At 41.0% G+C, this 12513-nt stretch overlaps 1 pseudogene; it reads left to right on the forward strand.

The window, feature by feature from the left end:
• Window positions 1-8929: 8929 nt before the first annotated feature.
• On the forward strand, window positions 8930-9048 carry LOC111743838 (annotated as a pseudogene).
• The last annotated feature ends 3465 nt before the right edge of the window (window positions 9049-12513 follow it).

Consider the following 12513-nt stretch of genomic DNA (forward strand, 5'->3'; position numbering starts at 1 on the left):
TTCGACTGAATTGAATGTTCCTGCAGTGTCCCCCAGCTGTAGGTGAGTTGGACCTCTGAGTTCGCTCCTGCGGTGTGAATGGATGCTGTAGGACTTCTAGAGCTGATAAGCAGAGACATTGATCCTGGATAATGGCGACCACTCCAGGGACCTCTGGTGGCTGCTGCCTCTGAAACCCAGGATGCCATGAGAGGTGCGGTTTCTTCTCAGGCCCTGGGATGTCCTTCCAAAAGGGGACTCCAGCATATTGGCCCAGCTTGAGCTGCTATCATGGGATTTGCCCACAGAAAAGGTGAATTTTAGCGTGGTTAATGATTGCGAAACTCCTTAGGTTTCGGTTCCTAGGGACTGCCTCTTTCTCTAGTTCTCCTGAAATCTTTCAGCTATGAGAGCTGGTCACCAGGAAACTATTTATAAATATCTTTCAAGGGGGCTGTCTTCTTGGAGATGACGTCTTGACCTCAGAGGCTTACCAGGTCCCCCGAAGGTGGCGGAAGAGATGGGCCGGTGTTTGTCCACACTTCTAAGGAAGGGGACACTTTCAAGCAGGTGCCACTAAGCCTCTCCCGTCTTGTGAGGGATTGGGTCCTGTCCCTTTCCCAAATCCTAGTGCTCTCTGATGTGAATCATCTTTACCAAAGACGGAGTAAGTGAAAATCCTCAAGACGTTCAGACCTCATAAAAATGTCAGTTCTTGTGATCCCCAAAAACTCTCTCCCTATGCTCAGCACGGGCATTACCAAAAACCTCAGTTGTTTTTCTCTCCAGAGCATGCTGAGAGAGAAAGCTGTTTCACTGAAGATTGTTTCTTTGACATTCATGAACCAACAAGGATAGTCTCTTATGGGCCTAATTTGACTTCTTTATGTGCCAAAAGGAAACTTTCTATCTGAAGGGCAGGCATACAGATATCTGAAGAGGCCTTTAGGAGGCACTTTATAATTTCCTTGAATTTCCTCGAATGTTTGGAGAATAATGTGTATTGATTAACTGTCTCTTTCAAAATGCTTAAAGTTCTCCAATCCTTTCATATTTTTAAAGGGAATTAACAGTGAAGAAAAAAAATATATACCTACTTGGCCATGTTTTCTAACTAAAAGGAATGTAGCCTAAAATCCCATGAAATGTAATAGAGTCCACTTAAGGACAATGGAAGCCAAGTGGCTGTTCCTGATACATTCGGAATTGGGGCCATAAAAATAAGGGAGGTGGCAGTGACTTCTCGAGACTGTGTCATAATCTGAATCTGGCACTAGGATGGCCAGCGTGACTACACAGTGACTTCAGGAGTCTAGGGCTGAGGTTAGGCACACATGACCTTCAGCTGCCAACACAAAGGGAAGTGAAGATCTGAACATACCACAGACCTAGTCTGTGTCACTTAACATACAAAGCAGGGGACACTCTTAGGCCAATGTCCTAATACAAAATTCTGCTTCCAACCAATGACTTGGCACAAAAACAATAACAAAATTTAAAGCTATGACCGATGATGTCACACGGTAGCAAAACTAGCACATGTGAGGGTTTGTTTGTTTAAGTACAGTGTCCCATATGCAGGAATTCTGAACCTCTTTTCTTATAGCCCAGGGGATTGACATTTTGGCATCCTGAGGACCCACTGGTGGCACATCAATAAGCCATGGCACATAGGTCAAAGCTTTGCTAGTGGAAAGAGCACTGGATTTAGAGGCAGAAGACCTGGGCTTCATTCCTGGTTGTTGCTACTAGCTGCATAACTTTGTGCAGATCACCTAATTTTCTGAATCCTGTTGCTACATCTATAAAATGCAAAAATTGGAAAATTCTAAGGACTAATCTTATAAAGTAGGTATTATCATCCCCACGTTACAAGTGAGGAAACCATGGCCATAATAAGGAAAAGGACCAAGTAAGATTTTTCAGGTTATGTTTCTAGAGTCTGTCTACACCATGATCTCCTGGGATGGCCTTAAATGAGAAGGAAAAGGAGGAATAAGGAGTGGACTGTACAGTGGTGAGCAGGCCAGGTAGAGGTGTGGCAGAAAGGGAAAAAATGTCAGTGAAACTGCTGCTTACCCACCCAACACACAGCTCACCTGTGCTCCCACCCCTCGGATACACCCTCATGGCTTCTCGGGTGAGAGCAAGGCCAGTTTCTAAGTCTCTGAGGGCCACACAAGCGGATGTGCTTCACAAGTGCAAACGAAGGCCTGGTGTCCACTCAAGGGACTGGATGATTCTGGGGCCTTTGTTTTTATATTAAATGCTTCTTACATTCAATGCACCGTGGGTCACTGTGGGTTAATTAACCCAACGTGCATTAAAAGCTTCACATTAAACTTCCTCAGCTCAGCCCAGTTTCAAGTTCAAGGAGGCAAAAAATAACAGCTTCTGAAACCATTTTCTCCTTTTTTCAAGGTGCCCTTTGAGGAAGTTTGAGTAACAACAAAAGAAGTAAAACAAAACCTTTGTTTTGGTCTTCCTTCCAGCTTTCCCGTAACCCTTGGTCCCACCCTCAGTGCCACTGCCAGCCCCACCTCCTTTCTTCTGATGGGTCTCAGAGGCAGCCTCAGGAAAGCCTTCCCCAGCTCCTTCCAGTGTCAGGGAACTCTCCACCCTTCCCACCCAAATCATCTGGAACCTCCCCTCTGCAGCACATCACACACTTGTGCTTGTTTCATTAAACTCGGGTATTATTGGTTAAGTGCATGTCTTCCTGAGAGACTCTGAACTCCATGAGGGCAGTGACTGTGTCTGTTTTGCTCACTGCTGAGCCAACAGAGCCTAGGGCAGTGCCTGGCACACAGTAGTAGTTGGTGCTGCATAACTACGCGTCGGCTGAACCACACCCTGTTCAGTAGTTTCTCCTTCCTCCCCAAGATCTGAATCACCCACCACCACCAAGAGCTACTCACGGATCATGCAAATTGTGTGGCATTGTGTTGGATGACGTGGAGTCCGAGAACTTATCTCCACTCCCAGGGTGAGCTGGCGCTGAGTCAAGAGGTGGCCGCCACTGTGGCACCTCGGAAACAACTCTGTGTTTGCAGTCGGGACACCCTGCTCCCAACCTCAGTTTCCCCATCTGTAAAATAAGAATACAAACATCTAATGCACTGACCTTCACTTGTTCCGAAGATCACATGTGAAAAATAGATGAGGGAAGTTTATATATCGTGCAGCATCTTTCTGTGAATATCCAATTTTTATAAGTGGTATGAGAGGCAGGTGAATTTTCTTAAGCCCTGTAGCAGAGCTCTTCCCTCCCCACCACGCTGCTCACAGGCATGCGGTCTCAGAGCTCTCATGGCCCAACCCCTCATTTTACATATGGCGAAACTGTGACCCAGACAGGGGAAGGGATCTGCCTCTAATCACAGGAGCTAGAGGCAGAGCCAGGACTAGGACCCAGGCATCTGGTGTCCTTTCCACCCATCCACCTTGTGCTGCCTCCCTCCTATGTCTCCTTGAGTCGATTTCCATACCCCAAGATGGCTCCTTCTGCCCATCTTGAAACCATCCCCCGCCCTCACTGCACAGACTACTAATACAAAAAGGGACCAGTTCAAGTGTTCATTAATTATCAATTTAGTTGCATGTATAGTTGTTAGAGGCCCAGAAATATTTTTGTGTAGGCCAACCTGACTCTTAAAACTTCTCTAAATTTCCATTCATTGGATATTTTAATAATGTACTTTATCAGCATCTCTTCTTATTCTCTGCAAAAAAAAAAAAAAAAAAAAGTCTTTCCTCTATACAAAATAATTTTAGATTCATTGTTATCTGTAATTTCATGCCTGGGGAGAGAAGAGTCTAGCACATCCAAGCCCAAGTCTGCAAAGCAGAGGTAGGGGCAAGGAAAGAAGGCTCATGAAGGAAGCAGAGAAAACAGTGCCACAACAATGTCAATGCAGTAATAGCTCCTATACATTTCACTTTCTGTAATAGTATTGTGTTAAGCCCTTAGCCTGTGTTATCTTATTTAGTTCTTAACAACAGATAATAAGGGGGTATACTGTGTTAAATAGTGACCCCCCAAATCATGTCCACCTGAACCTCAGAATGTGACCTTATTTGAAAATAGGGTCCTGTGGATACAATTAGTTAAGGTGAGGTCATATTGGATTAGGGTGAACCCTAATCCAATGACTGTTGTTCTTATAAGAAGAGAAAGCAAAGACACAGACACACATGTCTTGTTAGAGTGAACTTAAGCAATTGTTCCAGGTGACAAAATTTTAGTTTATTGACCCAGAACCTTGAATGTCAAGCTAAAGAGTTCTAACTATTCTAGAAGCTATAGGAGAGATCATCAAAAGGCTGAGTCAGGAGCAATGTGCTCTTCTGGAAAAGCTAACTTGGCAGCCTCGAGATGGATGAATTAGAGAAAAGACTAGAAGACCATTTGAGGAGGTCGTAGTAAAAATCTAAAGGAGAGAGTTGAGGCAAGGGCAGGACCAGGAGGGGTTGGGTGAAGGAGAAGATTGAAAAGACACATGGCAGATATACAATGGCATTTATTTACTCCTGATGGTTTGGGGGAAGCGAAAAGGAATAACAGTCCTGAACATTAACCATCAGATAAAAGTGAAAGGAAGAGAAAGAACAAGAGTAGGCAGGAAGATGAACCGGGCTTCAACGGCACTGAGGTTGATGTGATCGTGGGAACCCCATGCAGTTATATGAATCCTGGCCTTTTAATTTCTGGACTTTGTTTTAGTAACAGAAATATAAACTTCCATCTTGTTCAAATCACTGATATTTGGGGTTTTCTGTCCCTTGCAATCAAACATAAGCCTAACGAATACTAGTATTGGGGCTCTTCATTTTTCCCACAACTACAATCTTCTTTGAAAAGATAACTACTTCATTCTCAGAATATTCCTTGGTTTTGAAAAAAAGCTTATTCTCTCTCTTAGCATCCCTACATTCGATCTGTCTCCAGGTCTTACAGTTTCTCCCTGAAAGATAAGTTTTAGACTCGCTTTTCTAGTCTAGCATTTTTGGTGATGCTCCTGTTTAGGTGACCATTCACCCAAAACAGTACCTCTCCTCATGCCATCAATGCAGACACTGCTTATGGCCTGCTTACACCGCCCTGATTGAGAGCCCTACAACCTGCCCCAACAATTTCTAATGCCCCAAATCTGGTCGAGATCTTCCCAAATCTGGTCTCAGATATTTGTCTGATCTGACGTTATTTCCTACCTTTTCCCAACATGAATTTTAGCTCTAATCAGGACAGTTTTCTTTCCAAAATATAGTGCCCATTTCCAGCTCCATAATTTATTCTATACTTTCTTTCTATGTGGAATATCTTCTCACCCTTCACTTGGCTACAGTATGTATTTAGCCATCTCTATCTTTCAAGGACTTGAGCAAATTACTAAGTACCAGGTAGGAGCAAGTATGACTTGAACCATGTCAAAAATCCAGCAAAACTGTAATCAAACTCCCAGCTACAGACCATAGCAACTCAAAAGTAGAGATCCTACCTAACACCTCTATACACACCCCACCTACAGTTCTGAGTGATCAATACTAAATCTTGAGAGAGTCTTCAAGTGCGGGAAGAAAAATAATGCAAAGTAAAAGTGAAATCATTAAAAATTCACAAATAAGGAATTAAAACTATGTAATAAAATAGATCCCATTTGCAAGTATAATTAGATTAAAAAAATTGAAATCTACAACCTCACACCCATTAGGATAGATACTATCAAGAAACAGAAAATAATAAGTGTTGATGAGGGTGTGAAAAAATTAGAACGCTTTGCACTACTGATAATGCAAACTGGTACAGCTGCTGTGGAAAACAGTAAGAAAGTTCCTCAAAAAATTAAAAATGGAATTACCACATGATCCAGCAATTCCTCTCTGGGGTATGTAGTCAAAAGAATTGAAAGCAAATAAGAATACTGGGAAACATTTAAGAGGAAGGGTTCTTTACCCAGATACATTTCCATAATAGCCTTCCCCTTTCTTGACCTCTGGTGTGTGAGGTGTTTTCATGTAAATGCCTACACTATGACTTCCAAAAATCAATGCTGCTGTTCAAAACATTACTTATAACAGAAATTGGGATGTGCCTCACTCAGCAATGTTAGATGGCAGAATGTAGCTCCTTAAAACAATCTGCGGAACATCAAATTTCAGATGATGACCTTGAGATTCCACAGGTGTATATGCCTCTGTATATTGAAGGCAATTTCCTGGGATTCCCTGGGGGAGTAAATCTCTCCTTGCCGATTTCCGAGGGTTCTCTCTAAAATGAGGCTTCAAACTCCTAAACTGTCAAGACCTCAGTGACCTACCTGTAACCCAAGGTACGCTGTGGCTCTCAGTTATTCACTGACAGCCCCTACAGAGTGTAGCCAGAGGGAGGTGCTCAGACCACCTATGGGGCCTGTTAAAAATAAAGATGCCAAGACCTGAGTCTTCATTTTCCCAGACTCCCTAGTGATTCTTATGCCCACTAAAGTGGAGAAGCATTGTCACCCTAGGAACCATCATCTGGCAGTTCATTCATTCCAGAATCTGCTGGAGAACAAACAGATGATGTAGTACAGTGTGATCATTCATTCATTTTATTTAATCTTTCAACAAGTAATTATCAAAACCCCACCATATTCTAGGCATAGATTCACATACAAAAAGGCTATAGAGTGTTGTGGTTAAAACACAAACATGGCACTAATGCTGCTTGGTTGCATCCTAGCTCCTTTACTCACTAACTGAAAGATCTCGGGCAAGTGGCTTACCCTCTGTATGCTTCAGTTTCCTCATCTGTAAAATTGAGGTATTAATGGGACTTCCCTCACAAGGTGGTTTTGATGATTCGATGAGTTAGTATATGTAAATCTTAAAATAGTCTCGGGTACACAGTAAGTCCTGAGTAAGCTTCCACGGAAATCTAAGCATCATGAAAGCAAGGGTTTTCTGTCTTTATCTCTAACACCTCGAGCTGTACCTGTCACAAAGCAAGCAATCACTTAAATATATGTTGAATGAATAAATAAATTTCTGTGAGAGATTGCCAGTGATATGGCAGACTGAGGTGGAATTAGCAGATTCTTCTCTCCACTTTCAATACATATGTGTTGGACAATTTACAATAAACCTTTTAAAAATACATATCTGGGCTGCAAAGAAATATAAATTCTCATGTGCTAAAAGGTCAAAGAAAGAAATCACAGGCAGAAGTTTAAGTAGAAGCTGGCACATTAGAAATCTCAAAAATGGTCAATTCTTTTAATGATAGGGGTGGTGGTGGTGATGATGATGATGATGATGATGATGATGATTTTGATGGCTAGATGAAAATAAGTCTCAAGAAGAATTACAGGGCACCTTCTTTCTATATCAACTCTTTGGGAAGTCATTTCTTCCCCCAATTTTTCTGTAGCACCCAGATATTTACCAAATAGTTCGCAGCCTCCACGAAGGTGGAGCTACCTAGCTTACCTCCATCTCAACTGTTTAGATTCATTATATGATCACCGTCTTTCATAAACTGAACTAGGCTTAGAAATCTCCCTGGGGCACTTTCTTCTGGTTCTGGAGCATCGACACACAAAGGCATAGACTCACAGACTATAACATTTAGGATTTAGGAGAGATGTAACACGTCAATCAGTTCAAACACCCACCTAGTGTTCCCCTTCATTGCTCACTACAGCCACCAAAGTCACCCAGCCTACTCATCATTTCCAAGGAAAGGATTCAAACTATCATGAGTCTGTTAGAAGAGATTAACGTTGAGACTCCTTACAGCCTGCTATAACCTGTTGTGGCTGCTCGGGATACTAATCTATAAGTGATGATAATTCATTACTGGAATAAATAGGAATATGGTGCCAGCTAACTCAGGTTCCCACATGACTCCTTTAAATAACCAGCAAAATATAAATGGGACATGCTGAAACCAACATAGACATCACATTGGAACAGAAATTTTAAAAATATTCTCAACTGGCACTAACTGATCTAAGATGAGTATTTTAGTTCTTTTCATATGCAAAGTGGACAGTACAACTTCTAGATCCACTGCTAATTCTGAGACCAGCAAACTAATATTCTAAAACCAAATAGTACATAGTATAGTGTTGTTCATTGAAAACAAGTGATTCATTTTATTATTTAAATTTTAAACCCTTTAATATACTTCCCCCAAAGCTATCTGATTCTAAAAAAACTCACAATTTCTAGACAGTTCTAAATAAAGTATTATGATACATTGAGTAGACAATAAATCCTTTATCTTTTAACATAAAGAGGCACACCACTTTTATTATCAGAAAATCAGTTTCTCCCCAAACTTACTAAACTGTTGAACAAATATTTAGAGATTCTCCTTGCAAAGGTGCCCACATATGTCAGTCTAGCCCTGCTTCTGTCATTGCAAAAACTTTCCCATCACTATATGCCTCTGGTCTGCCAAACACCCCTACTGATGCTTGGACAGCCTCTGAAAGCCAACTTTGCTTCTAGACAATCAAGAATTTCTGGAGGAAAGCTGACACTGGGAAACTCCAATTCCCCTTCCCACTGTCAGAGGTAGCATGGTACATTGATTAAGTCCTCAGGGTTAAACTATCTGGCTTCTAGAATGACCCTATGACCCCTCCATAACTATATGACCCTAGGCAAGGTACTTGACTTCTCTGAGTCTTGTATCTCATCTATTCAACAGAGATGACAGTAATAATATCTTATTCATAGTGCAGTTGGGAGCTAAAAGGAATGAACACATGGAAAGCATGGAGAAAAGTGATTGGCACATAGTAAGCGCCCGATACATACTAGCTATTATTATTGCTGTCACTGTGCCCTCTCTAATTCTAGATGACTCTTTTCTTCCTCTCCACTCTGGCTCAGGTTCCTGTCACCTGACATGAAAATTTCTGCCACGATTTGGGACTAGGAATTCACAGTTAACATTAAGGAAGTCTACGGCCATGCTACCCTGAACAAGCTCGATCCCGTCTGATCTCAGAAGCTAAGCAGGTTCGGGCCTGGTTAGCACTTGGATGGTAGACCACCTGGGAAGATCAGGTGCTGTAGGCGTAAAAATTAAAAAATAAGGGATTATAAGCTGACAAGGTCCTTGTAATCTGTGAGGTCCACCAAGCGTTGCCTTGGCTAAAAAAATAAAATTAAATAAAATTAAATACATAAATAAAAACATTTAAAAAAAAAGCAACATTAGGGAAGATTTCACAAAGGCAATGAACGTTAAAGCTGGACCATCAAAATTTCTTCCTTCCTATTTGAGTGCTTATCAGAAAATTAGGACTGGAAGAAATTAAGGAACTGAATAATACCTAATCAGATTATTCAATTCTTTATAGGCTGATGAGAGCCCTCTCAACTTATTTCTATATATTCTCAGACTGGTATATTTAGTTTAGCTCTCTCTCTCTCTCTCTCTCTCTCCTATGTGACATCTTCCTAACCTTATTGTTATTCCTCTTATCCTTCAGAGCTTTTTTCCTAATTTTATCTTTTCCAAGCCCAAAGGCATGCCATTTGCCAGCTGCAGTAACATTAGGACTTAGCAGAGCAGGATAACACATCCACATTTTCCTTGAATACTCTATTCCTAAGAATATGATTAACTTTGAAGAAACCACACACGAGGGGAGCATTCCTAACGACTTCTATTGCTGCTTGATTCAAATAGATTTTTGCTCAAATAAACTCTTAAAAATTAAAAAAGAAGAGAAGAGAAACCACCCACAAGACTTTAGTCAGGCAAAAATAAAATGAAATAGCTATTGGACTCAAATTGCTTTTTATTTGTGCCATTTCTGTCAGTGTCACACATAAATTTTAATTGTGCTGAAAGAAGAATTATGGGCTAATTGTCAAGAGCACAGACTCTGAAATTGAAATTGACAGGGCTGCTGCAGGTTATGAATGTTGTTCAGTGCACAGAGGCAACCAGCTGAGGGGTTAGTGAAACCTGAAATCTAGATTCTCACTCAAAAAAGACATGTATCCTTCGTGCGCAGTGAATTTACTCAGAAGAGGCATCTTTTCCTACTTCATACAAAGATGCCATATGTGCTAGTATTGGTTACATACAAGGGAATTGATTAAATAATAAATATATTGGAAATAATGAATCCTAGTTTTCTTATTGTCTGAGAATGGAGTTTCAAATATGGCAAGAGGTGTTTGATATATCAATGTTTATTCATGGTTTTTAACGTAGGTAGTTATAATTTATGTAGAGGTGTAGAGGTGTGTACATGGATATGTTTCCTAGCTCTTTCCACCAAGGGGGCCTAGAATCCATGATACAGCAGTGGCAATGATTGAACTAGTGCTCAGATCTTGGTTTCCAAAATGCTACCTTCCACTGAAAGAAATCAGAGCCCATTAGAAAGATGGACAAGTCCAAGGCTGGGACAATGAAACAATGAGATGAGCCAGAAATATCTTGTGGTTCTAAAAAGTAAGACAGTACTCAAAAATCTTGGGAACACTTCAAAAGTGCACAAGGTCAGCTTGAAAGGGCTCCCTCCTTCTACCTGTTTCTAGTCTCCCAAACATCCATACTCATGCTGGCCAAATCAGGGAAAATCTGGGCATCAAAATAGGCAATGACAGTCAACACTCATAGATTACAACTCATTGAATAAAATTATCATCTATGAATTCATATCAACACAAATGAATAAAAATATAAAATAAATGTGTGAGAAGAGAAAGCCATACCTTAAAACAGAATACCTAATAATAAATGTAAAATAAATGATAACATTAGAAAATTGTCATTCAGTAACCATCACAGTAATAACTGACTCAAGAAAGATCAATGGATGCTAAAAATAAATGGGTGAAAGTTGATGGGGAATAGGATATGTACATAGTCCCAAAGTATCATCCCCAAAAATACTTGTTAATTAGTAAATACAAAGTACTCATTCATTGATAAGTGCAAAACAGTTATTCATTAATCTTAGAGTGTATAATTTAGCAGAAACCATCTTAACCAAGTGACAAAAGTTAACATCACCAGAAATGGGACAAATCAACATTACATGCCACCTGATCGGATCCAGGCCACCTACCCCCAGGCAGGGTCAGAAGCACCCTCTAAAAGAAATCAGGCTCTTAACACATCAGCACCAACCTGCTGGCCACCTTTCCCAGCCCTGCCATTCCCTTTGACTGTCCCAAGGCAGGTCTGGTCCTGCCTCACTGCCTGACCCTTTGAAGGGTGGACCTCTTCACGCTGTAGCTCTGGACCTGGTCCTGCATTCACGTCCTGGGAGCACTCTGTGGATCCCTCCCTCTTCACTCCATATCTGACGGCAGTCCCTCATGCAGCCCTCATTGCCAGCACCCGACACCAGGCCCAGTTTCCAGGTAACACTTGCCTAGGAGGAGAATGTGGGTAAGAATCACATATTAGACTGATAATAATCTGGCCGCCGTTCAGCCTCCTGCATTGGCCCTCAGCCTCCATAAACATTTTCTGAGGTAAATGTTCAGCCACCTGAGAACATTTACCATTCCCTCAATGCACTACGTTCTTTAGCAGTCAAGCCCAGGTCTCTCGGACTCTGGAAACTTGGCCCTTAACTACACAACTTCATCATCAATGTCACATAATATATGGCAGTTCGTGGCTATGGTAAAGACACATATGCCCTTCCTGCTGCCTTAAATGCTTCGTCTCCTCTTCCTCTCACACAACCACCTTTCACCCGCCTCATCTGCCTGTGGAACTCCTCATTCATCAAGGCCCAGCTCAGACTTCATCACAATTCCATATAGTTTCAGTGGTTATGCTTTTACTCTAACACCAATCCCATCTTGGTCTGACACGGGTATATGCCTGCCTCTGCTTTCAGATCAGGAGCTCCAAGAAGATGGGGACCTTGTCCTATATTCAGTGTTGTATATACCTAAAGACTAGCTCTGAGAATTAAAAGCAGGAATTATGCCATCATTGAATCAATGAAGTTGGTAGGCATTAGCAAATTGTCTTAATAAATCAAGAAGTGTTTTAGAGGTAGCTTCTATTTATTACACACTTGTGCACCAATCCCCCCTATCCCTGCCATTGTCAGCATGAGGGTGTACGTTGTATTCATTGCTTCATGCATTTACTAAATCCCTGATATTGCAATATGAGGTGCTAGATGCTGGGGATACAAAGGTAAATGAAATATAGACCTTGCCTTCGAGAAGCTCAGATTCTTCTACAGTCAATTGAAAAACAATGTCATCGTGTATTAATAGACATATGCTTAGGGCTAATACATTTTATAAAGAAACATATTATTCTTTTAAAATAATATGAAGTTCATGTGTTTGTGACAAATGTTATTTAGTGGCTGGTAACACTGTAGAAATTTAGAAATGATTTTATTACCAGCCATTTCAGTCTCTGGGTGACTTTGGTTGACAAGATCATCAAGCAAGCTTTTAAATAATACTTATTTAAAGCTGAAAACGTGAATGAGTTTCCACCTGAAAGAAATGATGAATCCTTTTCCAAAAACAGAGATAATTGTT

The sequence above is a fragment of the Pteropus vampyrus genome, unplaced genomic scaffold, assembly GCF_000151845.1.
Source record: "Pteropus vampyrus isolate Shadow unplaced genomic scaffold, Pvam_2.0 Scaffold123, whole genome shotgun sequence".
Taxonomy (NCBI): domain Eukaryota; kingdom Metazoa; phylum Chordata; class Mammalia; order Chiroptera; family Pteropodidae; genus Pteropus; species Pteropus vampyrus.